General features: G+C 49.2%; 1 long non-coding RNA gene across 7 annotated transcripts in view; it reads right to left on the reverse strand.

Annotated features, from left to right (window-relative positions):
* Positions 1-22,114, reverse strand: part of LOC133755030 (uncharacterized) — a 49,157-nt gene extending 27,043 nt beyond the window's left edge. The window contains exons 1-4 of one of the 7 annotated variants that reach the window (XR_009865352.1): positions 21,974-22,114; positions 7,403-7,491; positions 4,977-5,108; positions 1,086-1,168 (exon numbers count right to left, since the gene is read on the reverse strand). This is a non-coding gene — a long non-coding RNA (uncharacterized LOC133755030). Of the gene's footprint in view, positions 1-1,085; positions 1,169-4,976; positions 5,109-7,402; positions 7,562-11,766; positions 11,853-15,463; positions 15,483-21,973 lie in introns of those variants that run through there. The other 6 variants (XR_009865350.1, XR_009865354.1, XR_009865351.1 and 3 more) reach the window with 6 other exon arrangements.
* Positions 22,115-23,020: the final 906 nt, after the last annotated feature.

A 23,020-nucleotide genomic window follows, 5' to 3' on the forward strand; every position in this document is an offset into this window, starting at 1 on the left:
AACAAAGAACTAGAATGCACTTGTCTTTCCAAGACCATGATCCTAGCCAAGTTACTATCTTGCCTAGACTGTTTGAACAACCTCTTAGCCTAGCCTGCTTTATGCCCCTCAAACAGAGTGGTTTCCTAATAGTCTTTCATTGAAATTTTCCATGCTCTGCACGCACTCGGATTAGAACCCAAGCTCCTGACCATCATCTACAAAGCCCTGCAGGGGCAGCTTCCCCCCAGCTCCAGCCTTACTCCCTCCCAGTCTCCCCCTCCCTTGAGCTTCCGTAGCAGCAAATCCCTCTTGATCTCTAGGATGTATTACAATCCTTCTCCTATCAGGTATTTTGCATTGCTATTCCCTTTGCCTGGCAAGATGATCTCTCCACTTCCCCAGGATGGCTGCTTCTCACCCTTCATGGCCCAGTTTAAATGTCCTGTCTCCAGAAGCCGCCCTTGTCCACCTGATCTGAGGGAAACACGTTCACCCCCACCCCAGTTACTCTTTCATATTCTCCAGCTTGTCTTAAAACAAAAAGGCATTAAATACTAAGTAAGTACTGCATTTTGATTCTCAACTGATTGATTTCTTGTTTGTACTCTCAATTAGTGAAGAACTGGAGGGGAGAAAGATCCCCTCAAAATTTCAGCAGGCTTACAAATAAAAAATTAAACCTTAAGCTTTAGTTTGGACTAGGTTTAGCTGAAAACAAATAGATTTAGCTTAAAAGAAATAAGGTTAGCATAAGAAAGCTTTTTTAGGAAATGAAGGAAGGCCAGATAATGGTGAAACAAATAAGAAAAACAGAATTAACTGGAAAGGATAAAGTGATAGGGATATTTGTGCATGTTCTAATAAAAAGGAAGAAAAAATTCTGAAAATTTAGAAAGCAGAGTAGGAGGGGATAGGAAACCAAAAGTAGAGAACAGAGAGAGGAGAGGCAGAGAGGAAGAGGATGGGGCAGCATGGGGGGGGGATTTTTTCCTTTGTGACAACATTGAGCAGAGGTACACCCCAAATATTTCAGACATACCGTTGAACATTCCCCAATGATATTATTTGAAATAAAACCTTTTTCATGATTCTGATTAATTTACCTGGATAGGGGCCTCTTGAAATTTCTCTCACCATTGTCCATTCTCCAAATGAGATATCATATCTGGTTTGGAAACTGCAAGCCCTGTTCAAAAATAAATAAATAGGATTTGATTGATGTTGTGAGAACTACTGACAAATTCAGTCTCAGTTCTCAATTTTCTACGTAGAGTGGCTATTACAGGAAGATATAGAGCTGCACTGTCCAATACAGCTGCTAATAACAACGCATGGCAGTTTAAACCAGACTTAAATTAAAACTCCAGTTCTTTAGGTGGAGCAAATTTGAACTGCTCAAAAGCCACAAGTGGCTTGAATGTGCAATACAGGCTAGCAGAGATACAGGTTTCTGTTTTGTTTTTGTTTTTGTTTTAGGATTTATTTATTTATTTGAAAGTCAGAGTTACACAGAGAGGGGACAGGCACAGAGAGAGAGAGAGAGAGAGAGAGAGAGAGAGAGAGAGAGAGAAAGGTCTTCCATCCGATGGTTTACTGTCCAATTGGCTTCAATAGCTGGAGCTGTGCTGAACCAGAGCCAGGAGCTTCCTCCGGTTCTCCCATGTGGGTGCAGGGGCCCAAAGACTTGGGCCATCCTCTACTGCTTTCCCAGGTTATAGCAGAGAGCTAGATTGGAAGTCGAGTCTTGAACCAGCACCCATATGGGATGCTAGCACTTCAGGCCAGGGCGTTAACCTGCTGCGCCACAGCGCTGGCCCCATAGATTTCTGTTTTTTAGATTTATTTTTATTCATTTGAGTGGTAGAGTTACAGAGAGAGAGAGGGAGAGATAGAGAGAGAGGTCTTCCATCCGATGGTTCACTTCCTAATTGCCTGCAACGACCTGAGCTGAGCTGATCCAAAGCTAGGAGCTAGGAGCTTCTTCCAGGTCTCCCATGCGGGTGCAGGGCCCAAGGACTTGGGTCATCTTCCACTGCTTTCACAGGCCATAGCAGAGAGCTGGATTGGAAGAGGAGCAGCTGGGACATGAACCGGCATCCATATGGAATTCCAGTGCAATAGGCGGAGGCTTAGAGCCTACTATGTCACAGCGTTGGTTCCCAGATTTCTACCATAGCAGAACATTCTATTGCACAGTAACAATCTACAGAATTATAAAGGTATTTATCTCAAGAGAGCTTAATACTATGGTTTCATGTGATAATGAATCATGGGAAAGATTCAAAATGGGGGGGCCAGCACTGTGGCATAGTGGGCAATCTACTTCAGATCCAGCTCTCTGCTGTGGCCTGGGAAATCAGCAGAGGATGGCCCAAGTCCTTGGGTCCTTGTATGGGAGACCTGGAGGAAGCTTCTGGCTCCTGGCTTCGGGTTGGCACAGCTCCACCTGTTGTGGTCATCTGGGGAGTGAGTCAGCAAATGGAGGGCTGCCCCTCCCCTGCCTCTCTGGAATTCTTATTTTCTTTTTCTTTTCTTTTCTTTTTTTTTTGACAGCCAGAGTGGACAGTGAGAGAGAGAGACAGAGAGAAAGGTCTTCCTTTGCCTTTGGTTCACCCTCCAATGGCCGCTGTGGCTGGCGCACTGTGGCCGGCGCACCGTGCTGATCCGATGGCAGGAGCCAGGTGTTTATCCTGGTCTCCCATGGAGTGCAGGGCCCAAGAACTTAGGCCATCCTCCACTGCACTCCCTGGCCACAGCAGAGAGCTGTCCTGGAAAAGGGACAACCGGGACAGAATCCGGCACCCCGACCGGGACTAGAACCTGGTGTGCCGGCGCTGCAAGGCGGAGGATTAGCCTGTTGAGCCGCGGCGCCGGCAGAATTCTTATTTTTAAATAAATAAATATTTTTTAAAAAACAGGGGTAGGTGTTTGTCATAGTGGTCAAGATACTGCTTGGGACACCCACATCCTATCAGAGGCCTGGGTTTGAATGCTGTCTCCATTTCCAATGTACACCCTGGGAGGTAACAGGTGATGGCTCAAGTAGTTGGGTCCCTGTCATCCATGTGGGAGACCTAGGCTGAGTTCTGGATTCCTGGCTTCAGCTTGGTCCAGCTCTGGCTGTGAGACATCTGGAGAGTGACAAGTAGATGGAAGATTTCTTTCCCTCTCGCTCATCTGTTTTTCAAATTAATTAATTAATTAAAAAGAAAATGAACACTGATAATTCCTTTATGGAATAGATGAGAATAACTTTGGAACCGGATTCCAACAAAACATATGAAAGGACTTCAAAAAGTTCACGATAAATGGAATTAAAAGACACAAAAAATAAAATGTGATTTCTCAACATGAGCTTACAAGTTGAAGATACTTGTAAACAAGGATACCAGTCACTTGGTCCAACATGAAAGAACTGAGGGCTCTGGGGTTTTAACCACATCACTATAGCTTTTTAACTGAAGAAAAATGGGCATTCTTTAAAGATCTTTTAAGATTAGGAAACAAAAACAAGTCAGAAGGAGTGTCAGGTGGAAGCCTGATGATTTCCCTACAAACACTCAAAAAACCGCCCTTGTTCGACGAGCGGGATGAGGAGGAGCAGTACCGTGGTGAAGGACACTCCGGGAAAGCTTTCCTGCGTCGTTTTTCGGCTTAGCTTTGACTAACTTTCTCAAAAACACTCTGTAAGCAGATGTTGTTGTTCTTCAGCCTCTCAGAGAAAGTCAACAAGCAAAATGCCTTACGCATCCCAGAAACCAGCTGCCATGACCTTTGCTCTGACGAGACCACTTCCACCTTCAGTAGTCGTCGCTTTGACTGTGCTGTGTCTTCTGCATCATCCTGGTAAAGCAATGTTTCATCTCCTTTTACAATTCTCGAAAGAAATGATCTTGATCCAGTTTTACAATTTTCTGTGGTAGCCTCTGCTCTTATCTGGGGCTAACCTGGGGATCGAGTGGAAAGTCTGCTCCACTTTGTTTTTCAGTCAGAGCTAGGCAGACTGAGGCAGTTGGGATGTTTAGGGCTGGCTACTGTTGGTGCTACTGTCAGTCCTCTTTAATTCAAGCACAAGCAAGGTTCATTTTTCCCTTGCAAATTGTCATGGATTGTCTGCTGCTAATGTGTTCACCTTGCTGCTTCTTAAAATGAGTTTTCTATTTGTAAACTGATTTCTCTGGAGGCACTGTCCCCAAAAACCTTTCTTTTTTTTTCTTTTTTAATTTTATCTATTTATTTGAGAGGGAGAGTCACAGACAGTGAGAGGAAGAGACAGAGAGAAAGGCCTTCCTTTTGTTGGTTCACTCCCCAAATAGCTGCAATGACCAGAGCTGAGCCAATCAGAAGCCAGGAGCCAGGAGCTTCTTGAGGGTCTCTCACACAGGTACAGGGGCTCAAGGACTTGGGCCATCTTCCACTGCTTTCCCAGGCCATAGCAGAGCGCTGGACTGGAAGAGGAGCAGCAGGGTCGAGAAGTGGCATCCATATGGGATGCCGGCATTGCAGATGCAGGATTAATCTACTGTGCCATGGTACCAGCCCCCCTGAAAACTTTTCATAAACATAAATGATTTCATCATTCTTCCACCCCATGCTTCACCATAAATATGATGTTTGTTTTGTTTCAATTTTAGCAGAATTTGGAATCCAGGTGCTCTGTTAGGGTCTCCTTTCAAACTGATGTCTTATCCTCAAACTAGAACCTATTCAGACATGTTACAGCACGTCAGTAGGAGCTTATTTTGGTGTAAAAATGTGAAATCCATGTAGTTTTTTGTTATAATACACATTTCCACTGCATTTGTTATTCTACAATAAGCATATCATTTAGTTAAGAATGAAGGACAGCATGATGACCAACAATGTTCTCCAAAGATTCAGAGAGTCTGACACCTAAACTCAAAACTAAAATTCAGCTAGGTACTGTAGAAGCTCTGTGTCCTCAGTAAACTGGGTCAAGGGGGCAAATGTATCAACACAGAAGAGGAACTGACCTCACCCAGGGAGACAAGATTCCTGTCATTCTCCAGCATCACATCCTTGTGCAGGTTCCTCTGTGTAGGGTCCATCAGTCTCCAGGCCTCCAATGTGGAGTCTATAGCCACATCTTTGAAAGTCAGTGACTCCTAGAATAAATAAATTGTGATCACCCAGAGACTATACTATCAGCCCTGTTAGGCAGAATACCATGTATAAAACTGGAGAAAAACTCCAGAAATTAGAATCACCAAATGATTATGTATGCCAACTCCTTAATCCTTACAGGACATAAAGGTCTCTCCAGTGACAAGAACTTAAAACCATAAGAGGAAGCCTATTCCATCTTTGGAGTTCCACCTGAGAGTAGTTTTACCAAACTAATTCAAATCTGGTTTTCTAGAAACTACATATTGCTCCTACTATACTTTCTGGAGCCAAACAGCATGGCTTCTTCCTTCTCTAGAAAGTCTTTAAAAATTTGTGTACAGCTAGTGGTTTCTACCCAAATAATCTGCTATCTCAGAAAACCCTGACTTGTGTAAAAGATCACTGTCTTTCAGTTCTAATCTGCAGAATATGGCTTAACAAAAGATACTGCATCAATCAGACCACAGGTACAGAATGTTATAAGCTCTCTCTGAGACAGAAAAGAACACATAGGAATTTGGGGGCCAGTTCTTTGGTTAGGATATGAAATATGTACAAATGCTTGTACAAAAAATGGAAGAATGAGTCCAAAGTATTTTTAATGATGAACTACTGAGAGAAGGAGGAAACAGAGTGGAGAAGACTGAAATAGGACCTAGGCTCTTTTGAATAGTTCTTGTTTTGCATATTTGACTTTTGAACTGCAGAAATATTTTATATTGTTTTAAAACAAGGATTAAACTTCAAGAAAGCAATCTAGTAGAGTACAACCAGCTAGAATAGCATACCCACTTATCAGAGAGGAACTATTCTGAGTGATTTTCAAACACAGTCATTTTTCTGTACCTCTGAATAAGAACTCCGAAACAAAGACAGTAACAAAAAGAAGACATTTTCTGTAAGCAATCTTATTGGTGGTAGAAGTAGAAATGATATTCTGTAACTTTTGTGTGTGCAGTGCTGCATAAAGCAAATTAGCCTATCACTTTTCCTAAAAACTAATCAATTTGGTATGGGAGAACAAAGATATAAAGAGCATATAAATGATGAGATTAGGTTAAAAACTCCATGGTTCTGAATTTGAAGTCTCAGTACACCCTCATGAAATATTTCATGTTCAAAGGAAAGAACTAGCTTTAACAATATGAAGAAAGAATGCATTATGCTGGGGCTGGCATTGTAGAGTAGCGGGTAGAGTTGCCGCCTGCAGTGCCGGCATTCCATTTGGGCGCTGGTTTGAGTCCAGGCTGTATCACCTCCAATCCAGCTTTCTGCTATGGCCTGGGAAAGCAGTGGAAGATGGTTCAAGTCCTTGGGCCCCTGCACCTGCATGGGAGACCCAGAAGAAGCTCCTGGCTCCTGGCTTTGGAACAGCACACCTCTGGCCATTGCAGCCAATTGAGGAGTGAACCAGTGAATGGAAGACCTCTCTCCCTCTCTGCCTCTCCTTCTCTCTCTGTGTAACTCTGACTTTCAAATAAATAATAAATCTTAAAAAAATTAATAATGATATGAGCCTTAACCTCTGAAAATTAGGGATGTGTGTGAACAGGCTATGATACACTACTAAACCAACATAGTTGGAACTACTGATCAAGTGTTTCTTACAAAACTTATATTTCAAAGTCACTGTTAAAGCACCTTTTTAAAAATCAGATTAATATCTATTCCAAACACATATACACTTAAATGTCTTTAGGTAAAATTAAAATATTCAGCATAACATCTAATTTCTAGTCTTGTCTTTTACAGCTTTCCAACCTGATTTGGTAGCTTAGTCACAGTTCACTACTTCAAAGCCTGCCCGTAAGCTCTCTTCTCACCAGGATACACTCACAAATACTTTTGACAAGTTAAATCCCACCTGTAATTGGTAACAGCTTAAATCTATTCTCACAAATTTTCTGTTGACCAACTTAGCTAACACTAACGTCCCAACTGAAAGATTCTTTAAGAAAAAGGTCTATTTTTAATTTTTTTAAAAAAATTACTGTTTATTTTATTTTAGCAGATATGTCCATCTGCTGGTTTATTTGCCAAGTGTTCCAACAACCAGGGCTGCACCAGGCTGAAGTCAGGAGCTGTGAATTTTTGGAAAGATATTTGGTTCAGTATCAACAGTGAATCTTCTAATAGATTGTATTCTACCATAATGAACCCAAATTTCCTGTGTCAAACTATTAGGTTCAGTTTCCAGAGAGGGGTTGGTTGAGGCAAAGTTCCAAACTTCAGTAGAAGTAGAACATGCACAACTCAATACAGCAGGTTGGAAACAGAGGAAACCTTAACTCACCAGAGGTCCAATGGAAACAAACACAGCAGCCATGATCTCTGCTTCTGTGTTTCCCTCTCCAGAAAGAGTCGAGTCTGGCAAAAACGTATCTGCAGAAAACAGGAATTCACACAGACCAATCTCGCTTGGGAGTTTCAGATACAAGTGAGCATGGTCTCCCTAAGGGAACACAAGAGAGTAACGTTCAAGATGAGAAAAGACCAAAGACTTTTGGTCCAAGATCTTGAAATCAGTTGTAATAATTACTTTCTGTAATTGTTTTAAAAATTGATTCTAAAGGCAGAGAGAGAGACAGAGAGACAGAGAGAGAGAGAGAGAGAGAGAATATCTCAACCACTGGTTCACTCCCAAATGCCTGCAAAAGCCAAGATGGGCCAGGTCAATGTTGGGTGCCAGGAAATCAATCTGTCTCCCATATGGGTGGCAGAGACCAAATTATTTGAGCCATCACCTGCTGCCTCCCAGAGTGAGCATTAGCAGGAAGCCAGAACCTGGAACAGAGCCAGTACTTTATCCCAGGCGGTACAATATGGGATGCAGGCATTCCAGGCATCTTAACTGCTACACCAAATGCCCAGCCCAGATCTCGAGATTTTAATACTATTACAGGTAGTTACAGTTAGCAGGCCAGACACTGTACAAGGAGTTTCTTTTTAAAGATTTATCTATTAACTAGAAAGGCAGAACTACAGAGGGGTTGGGGGGTATTTCATCTTCTCCAAATGGTCACAATGGCTGGAGCTGAGGCAACCTGAAGCCAGGAGCTTCTTCCAGGTCTTCCATGTGGGTGCAGAGGCCCAAGGACTCAGGCCATCTTTCTACTGCTTTCCCAGGCCACAGCAGAGAGCTGGAATGGAAGTGGAACAGCTAGGACTCGAAGTGGCACCCAAAGGGGATGCCAGCACTGCAGGCAGCAGCTTTACCTACTTAGCCACAGCGCTGGCCCCAGAGCTTAAAAAATACTCTTGGGGCTGGCATCGTTTTATAGTGGGCAAAGCCACCACTTGTGACACCAGCATCCCACATGAGCATTTCTTCAAGCAACAGCAGCTCAGTGCAAAGTGGCCCCTGCCATCCATGTGGGAGATCCCTGGCTTCAGCCTGGCTCAGCCCCAGCCATGGTGGCCATTTGGAGGAGTGAACCAGTGTATAAAAGATGTCTTTCCAGCTGGCACCATGGCTTACTAGGCTAATCCTCCACCTGCGGTGCTGGCACCCTGGATTCTAGTCCTGGTTGGGGCGCCGGATTCTGTCCCAGTTGCCCCTCTTCCAGTCCAGCTCTCTGCTGTGGCCTAGGAAGGCAGTGGAGGGTGGCCCAAGTGCTTGGGCCCTGCACCCACATGGGAGACCAGCCTGGCTTCGGATCGGTGCAGCGTGCCGGCCGTAGCGGCCATTTGGGGCGTGAACCAATGGAAGAAAGACCTCTCCCTCTCTCTCTAACTCTGCCTATCCAAAAAAAAAGTCTTTCTCTCTCTCCCTCTCTTTTAAATAAATCTTTAGATTAAAAAAAAACTATCATTTAATGTTCACATCAAGTCAATGGAGAGTATATTTTTATTCCATATATAAGGCAAGAGAGGTTTACAATAAGGAAACTACTTATTTAAGGTCATGCAGATATATGACTTCTAATCAATGTAATTACTTTTATTTTCCTTAAAAGATTTATTTATCTTATTTGAAAGGCAGAATTACAGAGAGAGAGAGAGAAAAACAGACTGAGAGATCTTTCATCCTCTGGTTCGCTCCCCAAATGGCTGCAATGGCTGCAACTGGCAGATTAAGCCAGGAGCTCCTTCCAGTTCTCCCACGTGGATGCAGGAGACCAAGCACTTGAGTCATCCTTCGCTGCTTTCCAGGCCATTAGCAGGGAGCTGGGTCAAAAGTGGACCAGAGGCAGAGGGTTAACTCAATACGCCAAAGTGCCAGCCCCTAATCCATGTAATTTCAAACTCATACCTTTCCCACTAAATCAACTTGCTGTATAAAGTGGAAGAAAATTCAATCTCTTTGGCACAGTCACCCTCTCAGCAAACAAAGAAATATATATTCCAAGAATATCTTTTTCCTTCCTTTTGTGTGAACAATGTTTAATAAATATTTCTGCTTTTATTTGGAAGAATTAGAGAAAGAGACAGATAGACAGACACCTTCCATCTGCTGGTTCACTCCCTAAGTGGTTGCAATAGCCAGAGCTGGGCTGGGCTGAAGCCAGGAGTTTCATCTGGCTCTCCTATGTGGGTGCAGGAGCCCAAGGACTGGGGTCATCTTCCACTGCTTTCCCAGGCCATTAGCAGGAAGCTGAATTGGAAATGGAGCAGCCAGGAATTGAACCAGTGCCCATATGGGATGCCTGCATGGCAGGCAGCAGCTTTACCCATTACACAACAACGTTGGCCTTGAGTCAATTTCTTAAAATTTCCAGAGACAGCAGTTTCACTATAGTGAACACCACAACTTCAAAATTTAAATACTGGATACCTTGACATGCTCCTTCTAACCTCATATTCAAATAATTTTTAATCTATCTTTCTATATAAGGCAAATCCAAATAAACAAGACACAGGGATAACAAGAATGATAGAAAATAAAGTGGAATTCAATGCACCCATGTGGAATACCTGGAATAAGCTCCTGGCTCCCAGCTTCAGATCGGCGCAGCTCTGGCCGTTGGGCCCAATTAGGGAATGAACCAAGAGATGGAAGACCTCTCTCTCTCTCTCTGACTCTCCTTCTCTCTCTGTGTAACTCTTTCAAGTAAATAAATAATCCTTAAAAAAAGAAATTGAATAGAGTACATTCTCTAAACATGATGCAATAGAATACAAATGTAAAAGGAAGTTTGGAATGGGGGTGGGAATTTATTTATTTTTTTTGGGGGGGGGCTTGAACTTAAAATAGGTACTCCTTGGTAGCTACTAAGTCAAAAATAAAATCTTAAAATTTAATTGGCAGTGAGTTAGGAAATGAAAGTATTATACATTAGACATACATGATTGTTGCCAAAGTTTTAAGGAGATTGAATTGATATTCCTAAATACTTTTAGGTAGGATTTTGGGGAAGAGCGAAAACATCACGTGTTCAAAATAAAGAAGAAAAACACTTAGCAAGCCATAAGAAAACTAAGAGGTAAAAATGATAAAGGAAAAAAACTAATGAATTAAAAAAAAGCAAATAAAAAACAGGTGACAAAGCCAAGATCTGATTCTCTAAATAATGAAATCTACAAGCCACTGGCTAAAGCAGGAAAAACAAACAAACAAAAAAAAGGCTATAATAAACATTTAAAAACTGCATGCCAATAAAAATAAACTTTCCAAAGCATAATTTGTTTAAAAATGTTCTGTGACTGGAGGCAGGTGCTTCGTGCTGCTTGGGAGGCCAGGGACCCATATTTGAGAGCCTGAGTTTGAGTCTCAGGTCCCGATTCCAGCGTCCTGCTGACCTGCAGCCGAGCACAGACAACAGGTGGAAGACCTGGACTGACTTCTGAGCTGCAGGCTTTGGCCTGGCCCAACCGCTAGGGCTAGCAGGCATGTCGGGGGAGTGTCTGTCTTCCCTGCCTTTCCAATTACATAGTTAGACCTGAAAAGATGAATAAAGTCCCACTTGGTTACAATTCAGTATTTTTCGGCTTTCTATCAGCCGTATCTACACACCCACAGGAAGAAAAGGCTGCAGGTGACCCAGCCCAAACTCTCCTGAGACCTGCGCTCCACGGGGCTGTTTCCCACTCCTCATGTTCTATGCGGTCCAGGTGGACAGTGAGAAGCGGCCACACACAGTGCGGAAAGAGCCTAAAGGAGGAGACTTCCCTCGCTTGTCCAGACCCCAAGTTGGTGCGGTCGTCTAAGAGCGACGCAGGGCCCCGCGTTCCCCAAGCAGGCTGCAGTGGCCAAGGACGCTGCCGTCAGCTCAGGGGGCGACAGGTGGTGTCCCCGTGATTCTCCGAAATGCCACCAACACGGGCCGCGAGGAGGAGCGGCGCAGGTTGCCCGACGGGAAACCCAGGTCCACCCGCCGGCCTCGCCCTCTCCTCCTACCCGCTCTGGGCTTCCCCTCCGGGAAGGGCCAGCCCCAGCCCAGGCCCCGCGTCCGGAGCCCGGCAGGACCCCCGACCCCGGAGAGAGGGCTCGGGACCCGGGCGAGCGGGGCGCCCAGGACGAGGGATGCCCGGGCGGAGCCGGAGCCCGCGCCCGGGGAGCGGCCCAGCCCAATCATCTCCCTCACAGGTGGGCGGGCCTGGGTCCGCCCCGGGACGGGGGCGCCGGAGCGAGCGACCACGGCCCGGAGGCCGCTGCGAGCCAAGCGCCGAGGGAGGGTCGGGGGGAGACCGAGGCCTGGCGCCCGGGGCAACGGCTACCTGGCGGCCACACTGAGGACAACCGAGGACGCTGGCAGAGCAGGGCGGGAGCACTTCCAGCAATGGCGCCCACTCGGCGGCGAACTGCCAAGCAAGCCAGTGCGCCTGCGCCAACGCGGCGCCAGAACTACAATACCCAGAAGGCTCCGCACGTATGGCCCCGCCCCTTACGTCGGCCTTTGTGAGCGAGTTGACTGTGTTTAACCCTGCTCTTTGGGGACCTCTGTAATCCAGCGGATCACCCTGTTCCCTGATCCTCAGAGGCTGAGTGGGCAACCCAGACTTCCACCCTCACCTGACTGTGGAACAGATCAGTTACTACAGGGGTGATGTCAGCGTGTGCAAATCTAGACACCTGCTGGTGGCCTATTGGGGCGCCTGAAATATTCTCTCTGCTCAACACTGACAAGGGACTCCCCTCCCCAAAGCTGCCAAGGGAGGCTGGGTCCAGAGTTTGGAATTTCACTCTCAGCCAAACCAGGTAAGTGACTTTTTACCCACCACGCTGGTGCCAGGTGAGGCTGGCTTGCTATAAACCCAAGGTTTAAGCAACATCTGGGTTACCATAATACTCAAAGTGTACCAAAATTTGGCAAAAGACATGAATCCACAAATTCAAGAAGGTAAGAAAAGGCCCAGCAAGAAAACACACAAAGAAATCCACTTGGAAAGTAAGAGAACTCAGTAAGAGAGGAGACCACGCCATGCAAGTAGCAGCAACAACACGTTCAAATACCGGTGGATTTCTCATGAGAAAGCTGGGATGCCAAAAGAAAGTGGAAGAAAGCACTGAAGAAAACAACTGTCAACGCAGAATTCTCTATTAAAATATACATAGGATTTTTCTATGATAATATACATAGGAATCAAAGCATTCTCAGATAATGGAAAACGAAGATAATTTATCATGGGCAGATCTACTGTAAAAGAATGGCCAAAAAACTGGGGACAAGTAAAAGATTTCAGTCATAGGAATCTGAGAAAATTCACTACCAGCTGCGACAGGCAAATAATATCCTCCCAAAGATGGTCACGTCCTAATCCAGGGAATTCGGAAAAGAGCTTGGCAGATGTAATTCAATTAAGATTCGATTAAGAAGGGGAAAATACACCAACTTATCCAGGTGGACACAATACAGTTTACCTATGGCCCTTTAAGGTGGAGATCCTCCCTTCACCATGGTCAGAGGGGGATGCAACTACAGGAAAATGGCACAGGGGCTGGTGTTATGGACAAGAAAGTCAACCTGATGCTTGTGATGTTGACCTCCCAGGCTGGAGTGCTGGTTCCATTCCTGACTGTTTTCCACCCAGCTTCCAGTGAATATGCTTGGCAAGGTACCAGAAGATGGCCCAAGTACCCTGCCACCAATGTGGGTGATGAGGTTGGAGTTCCAGGCTTGGCCTGGCCTTGACTTGGCTGTTGTAGTCTTTTGGGGAGTGAACTAATGGATGGAAGATATCATTCTTTGTCTATCACTTTGCCTTTCAAAGAGATATATCTTTAAAAAAGAGGGAAGCACAGAGGACAATCATTTTTGAAAATCTGAGAGGCAGAGAGAGACATAGAGAGGTTCCATCCACTGGCTCCTTCCACAAATACAACCACTTCTGCTTCCCAGGGACTGCTTTAACAGGACATTGCAATCAGGAGCCAAAGCTGAGAACTGAACTAGGTACTTTGAAATGAGGCATGGACAGCATAACCACAATCTGGAGGATTCCCCCGCCCCCAAAACTGATCACGTGATGCGTACATATTCACATAGGATGTCTACCTCTTAACTTCCCCTTAGCAAGCCAGGGGCGGCTCTTGGTTCCCTAGCAACCGGGGGCGAATGTTGATGCGCAGACCAAGCCCAGAAGCCTACCTTCCCACTAGAGGAGACAAGACGAAAGGAGACGAGACCCGGGCTGGACTGTGCGGAGAGAGGTCGGTCCACAAGTGTACTCCGCAGATCACCTCAAAAGCCCAGGTGTCCCGCGTGGGCGGTGGGGCCGTGAGCACTTGAGCAGGAACCCGCCCCTTCCCAGGTGTGCATTGTTAGCAGGAAGCGGGAGCCAGGAGCTCCCGGGCCTCGCTCGAACCCCGGCACCCCAGCACGAGAGATTTTGCGGGTGCCCCAGCGGTGTCCTAAGGGCTGCCGAGCCCCACGCCCGCGCTTGGGCCCCTGCCACCCACGTGGGAGACCCGGATGGAGTCCAGACCGCTGGCTTTGGCCTGGCCCAGCGCTGGCTGCTGTGGCCATTTGGGAAGAAACCAGCAGATGAAGGATGGATCGATCTCCCTCGATCTCTCTCAATCTCTCTCTCTCTCTCTGTCTGTAACTGTGCCTCTTTGCTCGGCGCCGTCCTCGTCCAGCAAGAGACAGAGACCGAACACTTTGCACGGGGTTCCTTTATTGCTCGGCAAGCAGGAGATCCAGCTTCGATCTCTTCTGGGCAGGAACTTCCCTTACACCCGCGTAGCAAGGGTTTATATGCACAATACACGTCACAAATCAGGTGATAGGCTAGAAGCGCGGGGATAGGACAATCTCGTGGCAAGGCGGGAAGGAGCGAGCAAGAGCGGGAAATCTAAGGCGGGAAGGAGCGAGCAAGAGCGGGAACTCCCTGAGATGAGGAAGAACCCGGAAGCAGGGAGTCGGCGCCATCTTAGGGGCACGGTTCCTCCGGTCTGGTTCCCTACATCTCCCTCCTTTTGTTTTTGCACAAATCACATCCCCGACGGCCCTGGCTCATGAGGGCCGGGAGAATATTTACTAGGCAGAGAGTAGAGGTGCATACCCAGCGTGCTTGTGATCCGTTAGTTACGGAACTTCAAGGGCCTGGCCACAACCCCTGATGTCTCCGTTAGGGATCAGTTTTTATTCCCTTTTGCTGGGGCAGGCTGGGAATTGAACCTGCATGCATATGCATATGCTCTCCCAGGACCCCCGGAACCCCCGGGTGGACTCCTGCTGCAGTACCTTTGGTCTCGCATACCCAGTTTTCGCTCCCCGTCAGGGATGGGTGATACAGCCCAATGAATGAGAGGGGGAACAAGACAACTCGAGGAAGGTGTGTGCCTGATGGAGGCATTGTCCATATGTGAGGCGTGAGTAGGGATGGGGGGACGAGGGTTTTAATCGCTTTGTTAGCTGTTGGTGGCGGAGCTGGTCCTGTGGGCCTCCGCCATCAGAGATATGCACGGGTGCCGTAGTGCGCCAGCACGCCCACTGTCCAGGCGTACCAACACAGGGGGCTGAGAGGTAGGGGGATGAATGGACCACCTGTGGCAAATGGTCAGGACTAGAGGACCTGCGAGTACTTTGTAACTGGGTGGCATAGTACGACTGACCGCCAGAAGTGCATTGGAAGTATGAGGAATCGCAAGAGCTGTGCATGGATTCTTGAAAGGTCAAGCAAGGACAGGAGTGGTTTTTGCTATGGGGATCAGAAACGCGGGGTTTGGGCACACATATGTAGCCGCGTGGTAGGCCGGGGATCCCCTGGAGGGGCAGATATGCAGTTTTGTCCCCACAATCAGCTGTGGCGATGTGAGTACGCTGCAGTACGGTGTTGCTGGTCCCCCCCTTGCAGTCGCAAGGGTTGCCTACGTTCTGCAGTAAAGCAGTGGGGTTGGAGTTAAAGCCCGCATAAGAGCCAGGGAGCAAAGCCGCTGCCAGTATGAAGAAGCGGAAGGGGTGCATCTCACGTCTCGTTGTTTTGTTGCAATTTGTCGTCCTGTGAGAGCGTGGTAATCTCGGTTATCTCGGGGGAGATGTCGTCCGTAGGTGATAGAGGTGTATCTTGTGGCGGCGGGGCTGTTTTTCTGACCAATCTTTCCGGTATCCAGAGAGGTTCTCTTCCAGATTCCTGTGGGAAGACACAGACCGCGCCTCGGTTCCAGCATAATACCGGATCCGGGCCGTACCACTTTCCCGTGAGGACATCTTTCCAACGGACATAGCCTCGTGAAGATGGCTCCTTTAACATGTGTCTCTCAGCGGGGGACATAGAATGATCTGTCAAATTCAAAAAGTTTATAGTAAACAGTGCAAGGGAGAGGCGCATTCGAGGGGTTTTGCCCGTGGCAATTCCCTCCTTTTGTTTTAAGAGAAAAGCCTTGAGGGTTCGATGAGCCCTTTCAATTATGGCCTGTCCCTGAGGGTTATAAGGGATTCCAGTTTTATGTTGTACCTGCATACGGGTGCAGAAATCTTGGAATGATTTACTTGTGTATGCAGGACCATTATCTGTTTTTAAAGTTTTTGGTTTGCCCCAGGCTGCCCATGCAGCAAGGCAATGATTAATGACATGGGTGGTACGCTCACCCGTCTCCAGAGAAGCAAAAATTACTTGGGAACAGGTGTCAACTGACACATGAACATACTTTAAGGTCCCAAACTCGGATATGTGGGTGACATCCATCTGCCAGATATGTCCTGGTAGTAATCCTCGGGGATTAACCCCCACCGAAGGCACAGGGGTTAAAGTAGGGCATGCGGCACAATGGCGAACAATATCGCGAGCGGCAGCACGAGAAAGACCGAATTTGGCGGCAAGGGTTTTTGCGTTTACATGGAACTCTGAATGAAACTGGATAGCCTGCTCTTCTGGGGAAGAAAATTGGAGTATCCAAATGGGGCGTGTGGCTTGATCAGCTATAGCATTGCCTGTGGTCATGGGTCCAGGTAAGGAAGAATGAGCTCTAATATGAGTAATAAAGAAAGGAGCAGACCGATTCCAAATAGATTTTTGCAGGGTGAGGAAAACTGTCGCTACGGAGGATGAAGAATTGACTGGTCCTGCGGCCTCAAGGATAGACACAGAATTAACCACATAGCGTGAATCAGACACAATATTGACAGGTCCGGGGAAATCAGAGAAGACTTGGTTAACTATAAGAAGTTCAGTTACCTGGGGGGAGTTAGTAGCGAATTGGAATGTTTTTGGCACAGATCCTGAAACAACATATGCACCGACTCCTGTTTTAGAACCGTCGGTATACACTACTGGGGCTCCCTGTAAGGGCTTTTGGGATGTGGACTTTGGAAAAATAACTGGGTGAGACTGAACAAAGGTTAGCAAAGGATCAGAGGGTGTTCTGTTTGTAATAGTTGCGGAAGTGGAGCAGACTAAAACCGCCCAAGCATCAGTACAAGCGATTAGCACACGTACCTGTTCCATGGAATAGGGGACAACAATGGTGGATGGTTCGCGTCCAAAATGTTGGATAGCCCTCTGAATGGCTAGGAGAGTTATCTCCGCCACTGCCACGGGATAGTAACTAATAGATCTAGTAGATGACATTGAGGGATGGATCCAGAGGAGAGGCCCATCCTGCCATAGGACCGCGGTGGGCTGTTTAAGGGTGTCGAGGACCCAAAGAGTAAGGTCTCCCGCAGGGTCCCAACGTTTTAGGGCAGCTTTACTAAGGGCATCGTTGACAATTGACAGTGCTTGTTTGGCCTCAGAGGTGAAGGTTCGGGGGGAAGCAAGATCCGGGTCTCCTTTAAGTATATTAAAGAGGGGCTGCAATGCAGCATTAGGAATGTTAAGGTAGTGCCTAATCCAATTGATATCCCCTAAAAGTTTTTGTAAGTCATTTAGAGTGGAGATAGCATTGATTTTTATTTGAATTTTTTGAGGTCTAATTTGAGTAGGGGCGACTATAGCCCCAAGATAAGAAACTACAGACGACAATTGCACCTTATTAGGTGCAATATGCAGCCCTGCCCCTTCCAGCACTTGTTGGAGTGTACTGTATAAGGCCAGGAGCCTCTCTGCTGTGGGGGCTGCACACAGTAGGTCGTCCATATAATGTAGGCACCTGCAGTCGGAATATCGGTCTCTAAGAGGTTTTAGTACTTGGGCTACATAGACTTGACACATGGTGGGGCTATTAGTCATACCCTGAGGCAAGACTGTCCACTCCCAACGCTTGTCCGGTTGTTCCTGGTTCTGGGTGGGGACAGTAAAAGCAAAACGTGGGGTATCCTTTTTGTCCAATGGAATGGAAAAGAAACAATCCTTAAGATCTATTACAATAACAGGCCATTGGTTGGGAAGTGCCGAAAGCAGAGGAAGACCACGTTGCACAGGGCCCATAGGCTGCATCTGTGCGTTGACTGCCCTAAGATCATGTAAGAGTCTCCATTGACCTAATTTTTTGCGGATGGCAAAAATAGGCGTATTCCATGGAGAGGTGGATGGGATCAAATGACCAGCGTTGACCTGCTCCAAGACCAGAGTGTTGACTGCCTCCAGTTTCTCCTGAGATAGGGGCCACTGTGGAACCCAGACGGGTACGTCCGTTAGCCACGAGATGGGTAAAGGCTCCACTGGTTTAGGAGGCGAAACAGTGACCCCTAGGAAAAACCCAGGCCAACTTTACTTGGTCTTTGTTTTGGTTCAATGGGGGAAGGGTGGCCCTGGAGCTGGACACCGAGTCCCTTGCCTGGGACGTAACCCATATTTTGTAGCATAGATCGTACTGCAGGGGAAGTGGTGACCAAAGCAACATCCATTTCGGCCAGGACGTCTCTCCCCCAAAGGGAAATGGGTAGAGGTAAAATGAATGGAGAAAACTGTCCTCTATGACCCTCGCTATCCTGCCATGACAACAAGGCTGCACTGATTTTTGGGAAATGAGCAAAACCAAGTCCTTGCAAGGTTTGTTCCGCCACATTTGTAGGCCATGTACTAGGCCAGTCCTTTGTTGCTATAATGGATTTGTCGGCTCCTGTGTCTAAAAGTCCCTTAATGTCCTTGCCATTAATCTGCAACACTAAAGTGGGACGTTCATTTAAAAGCATATGTAAGCCGGTAAAATTAATGCCAGAGGACCCAAAGTTACCAGCGCCGCGAACGTGGTTTTTAGCTGGGATTAAAGAGTGAAGACTGGGCAGTAATAACATTTGTGCGATACGGTCTCCAGGATTGATTACTAAAGGTCCCTGAGGGGCCTGAACCATGATCTTTACTTTACCAGTGAAATCAGAGTCAACTACCCCGGGGATCACAGCTAGCCCTCGGAGGGCGGCGGAGGACCGACCCAACACTAATCCAACCGAATCCGGGGGCAGAGGACCGGAGCAGTCGCTCTCCACTAATTGTACCCCCATCTCCGGAGTTAAGAGGAGAGGGGAGGTGGCGCGGAGGTCCAGGCCTGCGGACCCGTGAGTGGCACGGGCTGAGGGTGCACTGGGTGTAGCGCAGACACGGGAGGTGGAACCTGAGAGTAGATTTGATTTTGGGGGCTCCTCGCTGGGTTGGGGAGCCCCCTCTGGCCGTTTTTTGGCCCCTGGGCGCTACCTGTAAGTGGGTTGCCATCGATATCGAAAGCAGAACGGCATACCTCTGCCCTATGAGGGCCCTTGCGGCAACGGCGACAAGGCTCTATGCCTGAAGGCTGTGCCGTGGAATACCCATGGCTGAGATTGGGGCAATCGCGTTTTCTGTGACCCGGTTGATGACATTGGAAGCAAAGTCCTGAAGATATGGGGGGTCGGGTCGATTTAGATTTTGGACTGTTTTCTTTGACTTTTGCCAGCATCGCAGCTAGGCCCGCATTAGTAAGTGGCCCACCGGTATCTCTGCAGTATTTTAACCAGGAGTCCAGAGATTTATGTCTATATTGTCGAAGAATGTTTTTGCACTCTTTATTAGCCTGCTCAAAAATAATTTGTTTGACCAGTGGCTGAACGTCAACCTCGGAAGGGAAAATACGCGACGCAGCCTCAAGTATGCGAGCGACAAAATCAGCGAAGGGTTCGGCCGTGCCCTGAACGATCTTGGTGAGGTGGCTAGCTGAGTCACTTGGATTGGACGCCTGCCTCCACGCACGTTGGGCACAGTTGGAAATTTGCCTGTATACTTGTCTAGGGAATTGGGTCTGGTCAGCCTGATAAGGTCCACGCCCTAAAAGCATATCAGCATTCCACGTAGGGTGGCCGTCCTCAGCATTTTCATCTGCCTGGTCATGACAGCACTCTGTATTCATAGATTGCCACAAAAGAAAGCCGCCTGGACTTAAACAGGCCCGAGCCAATTGGGTCCAGTCGCTAGGTGTTAAAATGGACTGGCCGACTGATTCAAGGAGTGACAATGTGAATGGGGCTGTGGGTCCATAGTCATGGACCGCAGCCTTAAGTTGTTTTAATACTGTCATGTCCAATGGTTCGTGCCGGGCCTCTCGCGTGCCCAAAGCCAAAACAGGGTAAGCCTGAGCGGGGGCAGCGGGAGCGCCAGTTCGCAACTGTTTCCAGGCTTGTTGATGAAACTGTCTGCCTGAAAAAGGTGGCACATTTGGGACGTTTAATGGCCATGGCGGCACGGGTGTTAGATGGGGCTGAGGCACGCCTACATGACCGCCAGTAGGAGGCGCTGCGTCTTTAATCTGATGGGCGGGCACGACATCGATAGGAGGAGCCGTAGGCACTAGAGGGCGTAAACAGGCATCTTTTAACTTTTGCCGCAGCTGCGCATACGTAGGAGGCGGGGATTTAGGATCGCCGTCCCCTTCCCCCTCAGACTCAGAGGAGGCGGAGCCACATTCGGAGCCTGAGGCCAGTGAGGAAGTCTGGCATCCCGTGTCCTTAAATTGTATGAGGTCCCGGGCGCCGTCCGAGCTCTGAGAACGAACTTCCTCGAGAGCCTCGCGAACCGCCGTAAGAGTCGGGCGGTCCGCTCTCACCGACCTCTCCTCTTGGAGGCACGCCCGCAGTAGTTCCCATAAGGGGAGAACAACGGGGTCGATATCGGGTTCCTGGGGATCGTTAACTGTGCGCCGGAGATCCTTTCCTAATTTCTCCCAAGACTCAAGAGTTATTTGGCCCTCGTGGGTGAGCCACGGCGCAAAGAAATCAACACTTCCAAGGAACCTGACAAGTGTGGTCTTAGAAACCTTAATCCCTTTGCTACGCAATAATGCTTTTAACGGATTAAGCAACATTGAATGGCTAGATGAATTTCCCATTTTCAGTTTAAAGCGGGAAGACACGTCCGCTATCTTATTTTCAGTTTAAAGCGGGGGAACAAGTCTGCTATTCTTTCAGTTTAAAGCGGGGAAACACGTCCGCTATCTTAGGGTGCGTCCACCCTCCAACCACGAGATATACCTCACTCGCGGGGCCCAGACGGTAAGACTGACCTCGCTTACCTTCTACTTACCGGGCAACGTAGAGGAAGCTCCCCGTACGGGCCACCAGCTGCTCGGCGCCGTCCTCGTCCAGCAAGAGACAGAGACCGAACACTTTGCACGGGGTTCCTTTATTGCTCGGCAAGCAGGAGATCCAGCTTCGATCTCTTCTGGGCAGGAACTTCCCTTACACCCGCGTAGCAAGGGTTTATATGCACAATACACGTCACAAATCAGGTGATAGGCTAGAAGCGCGGGGATAGGACAATCTCGTGGCAAGGCGGGAAGGAGCGAGCAAGAGCGGGAAATCTAAGGCGGGAAGGAGCGAGCAAGAGCGGGAACTCCCTGAGATGAGGAAGAACCCGGAAGCAGGGAGTCGGCGCCATCTTAGGGGCACGGTTCCTCCGGTCTGGTTCCCTACACCTCTTAAATAAAAAAATTTAAAAAAAATAAAAGCAGGGGAGACCACAGCAGTGCCTGTCATGCAGGGAACATGAGCCGGCTGCACAGGGCACCCCGCCCCCACAGCACCCCGCCACCCTCCCGCACCCCGCCCCACCATGACCCCCTCTACAGCTCGACTGAGTCGCCTCGCCAACGAGCGAGTCTTGCAACCCGGGGCATTTTCTGGGGAGACGCCCAGTCTGAGGGCTGCTGGTACTGACAGGGAGTGACAGGTGTCCGGGACAGCCGGGTGACCGGGCCCTGGCGGGGTCACCTGGGGGACAAAGCCGCGAGACCTGCAGGGTGGAAGAGGGCGCTCAGCGTAGCACCGCCACTAGGGGACAGGGAGGGCCGCGTCCGGATGGGGAGGGACGCTGGAAGTGTCGCAAGAGTAGGAGCTGGGCCCCAGGGGCGCCCCCTGGCAGGGCATCCCGCTGCCCAGCGGAGGCCTGGCGACCAGGATGCCGGACCCGTCCCGTGAGCTGGCCCCGCTGCCCGGCCCAGGCGCGACGCCAACAGATGCTGCGGGGCTGGAGGCGGGGGACCCTGAGCCGGTAGCGGCCCGCGCGGTCCGCACCAGCCTCCACAGCCGCTGCTGTCGCACCCCCTCCTTGCCGCTCGCCACTGGTGGGGCCTTACGGATGCACTGTCCCACCGGCGCGCTGAACGGATTCCCCAGGAGGAACTGCATCTTGCACGGAAAGCCCGGCGGCGGCAGCGGCGGCGGACGGGGCGTCCAGTCTGCCCGCCCGGGGCTCCGCCACTGCCACCACCCGAGGTCACGACCTGACTGAGGCTCGCCCCCGCCCTACCCTCAGCAATGCCGAGCCGCCCGGCCCTTGGCCACGCCCCCTTGCCGCGTCTCTATTGCGCAACGCCTACACAGCCCTCATCCCATTGGCCTTCGCCTCTACCTCAACGAAGCTCCCACCCACCCCGCGGCGTCCCATTGGCCGGAGAGCGAGCTAGGTCGCTGGAGTCCCCGGCAGGCGTAGCGGCTCCTCCCCTGGCCCGCCTCCGAAAGAGAGGCTTTGCGTGTTCATTCGCCCATATGTCGGTCAAGCTAGAGAATCCTTAGTAGTATTGGATAAAGGACGAGTCCATCACTCAAACCGGGACGAGGAGAGGCGGTGCCTCCACAAATATCCCCGCCCACAGAAAGCGCTGATTCGGGGGTAAACGTTGGTTGCCTTAAGCCTGGTTGGTGTGGTAGGATTTCCCCGCCCCGAGAACTGATCACGTGATGCGTCCATGTTCACCCGGGATGTCTACCTCTTCACTTCCCCTTAGCGACCCAGCGGCGGCGCTCGGTTCCCTAGCAACCGGGGGACGCTGTTGCTGCGGGGACCCAGTCCGGAAGCCGGGGCCTGGGACGAATGAGACGAGACCCGGGCTGGACTGCGCAGTCCACTAGTGTGCTCCGCAGATCACCTCAAAAGCCCAGGTGTCCCGCGTGGGCGGTGGGGCCGTGAGCACTTGAGCCGGAACCCGCCCCTTCCCAGGTGTGCATTGTTAGCAGGAAGCGGGAGCCAGGAGCTCCCGGGCCTCGCTCGAACCCCGGCACCCCAGCACGAGAGATTTTGCGGGTGCCCCAGCGGTGTCCTAAGGGCTGCCGAGCCCCACGCCCGCGCTTGGGCCCCTGCCACCCACGTGGGAGACCCGGATGGAGTCCAGACTGCTGGCTTT

The sequence above is a fragment of the Lepus europaeus genome, unplaced genomic scaffold (genome assembly GCF_033115175.1).
Source record: "Lepus europaeus isolate LE1 unplaced genomic scaffold, mLepTim1.pri SCAFFOLD_385, whole genome shotgun sequence".
Lineage (NCBI taxonomy): Eukaryota > Metazoa > Chordata > Mammalia > Lagomorpha > Leporidae > Lepus > Lepus europaeus.